Source organism: Octopus bimaculoides, chromosome 28 (genome assembly GCF_001194135.2).
Source record: "Octopus bimaculoides isolate UCB-OBI-ISO-001 chromosome 28, ASM119413v2, whole genome shotgun sequence".
In the NCBI taxonomy this organism is placed as follows: domain Eukaryota; kingdom Metazoa; phylum Mollusca; class Cephalopoda; order Octopoda; family Octopodidae; genus Octopus; species Octopus bimaculoides.
The window spans coordinates 6,679,679-6,680,922 of NC_069008.1; the positions used below are offsets into that span (position 1 = coordinate 6,679,679).

General features: G+C 46.3%; 1 protein-coding gene across 1 annotated transcript in view; it reads left to right on the forward strand.

The window, feature by feature from the left end:
* Window positions 1-1,244, forward strand: part of LOC106871384 (WD repeat domain-containing protein 83) — a 21,936-nt gene that overhangs the window by 17,437 nt on the left and 3,255 nt on the right. The gene's annotated exons all lie outside the window — the stretch shown is intronic.

Consider the following 1,244-nt stretch of genomic DNA (forward strand, 5'->3'; position numbering starts at 1 on the left):
CATACATGACAGACTGTAAGTGCCCTGAGAAAAAAGTTGGGCATAAGAAGTATCAAATGTGGTGTGCAAGAGAGATGACTGCACTGGTATGGTCATGTGTTACGTATGAACGAGGACAGCTGTGTGAAGAAGTAACACTCCCTAACCTATCAAAGGAAGATTAACTGGGAAGATAGTGTTTTGTGTGTAGCAGATGCACAGGGGCAATAAACACTGACGATGTACAGAAAACAGATTCCATCACATGTCAGGGGGAATAGCCAGGGCAAAGTTCAGGGAGCTTCTACCTCTGCTGGTAACTAAGGGCCTCTCGCTCAGGATGAAAGGTAGACTGTATGATGCATGTGTGTGACCTGCCATGCTACATGGCAGTGAAACATGGGCCATGACTGTTGAGGACCTGCATAGGCTTGAAAGAAATGAAGCTAGTATAATCCGCTGGATGTGTAATGTCAGTGTGTGTACACGACAGAGTGTAAACGCCCTGAGAAAAAAGTTGGGCATAAGAAGCATCAAACGTGGTGTGCAAGAGAGATGACTGCACTGGTATGGTTATGTATTATGTATGGATGAGGACAGCTGGGTGAACAAGTGCTACTCCCTAACTGTAGAAGGAACCTGTAGAAGAGGTAGACCCAGAAAGACATGGGATGAGATGGTGAAGTATGACCTTCAAACATTGGGCCTCACAGAGGCAATGACAGGAGATCGAGACCTTTGGAGAAATGCTGTAATTGAGAAGATCTGGCAACTAAAGTGAGATTGCAGCCATGGCCATTGCCAGTGTTGCATCTCTGGCCCATTTAAGAGTACCCACGCAATATGATATGCTTGAGAAGACCTGATGAGTTGAGTAAAATCAAAGTCGTAGCTGTCACCAGTGCCCCAACTTGCTCCCGTGTTGGTGGCACATTAAAAGCACCAGCCGAACATGGCCAATGCCAGTGGCACATAAAATGCACTATCCGAACATGATTGATGCCAGGACTGCCTGACTAGCCCCTGTGCTGGTGGTACGTAAAAAGCACCCACTACTCTCTCGTAGTGGTTGGCATTAGGAAGGGCATCCAGCTGTAGAAACATTGCCAGATCAGATTGGAGCCTGGTGCAGCTGCTAGCTCACCAGACCTCAGTCAAACCGTCGTCCGACCCATGCCGGCATGGAAAACGGACGTTAAATGATGATGATGATGATAATGATATATATATCAGCAACTGTCATTAATATCACTAATGCTTCTTTT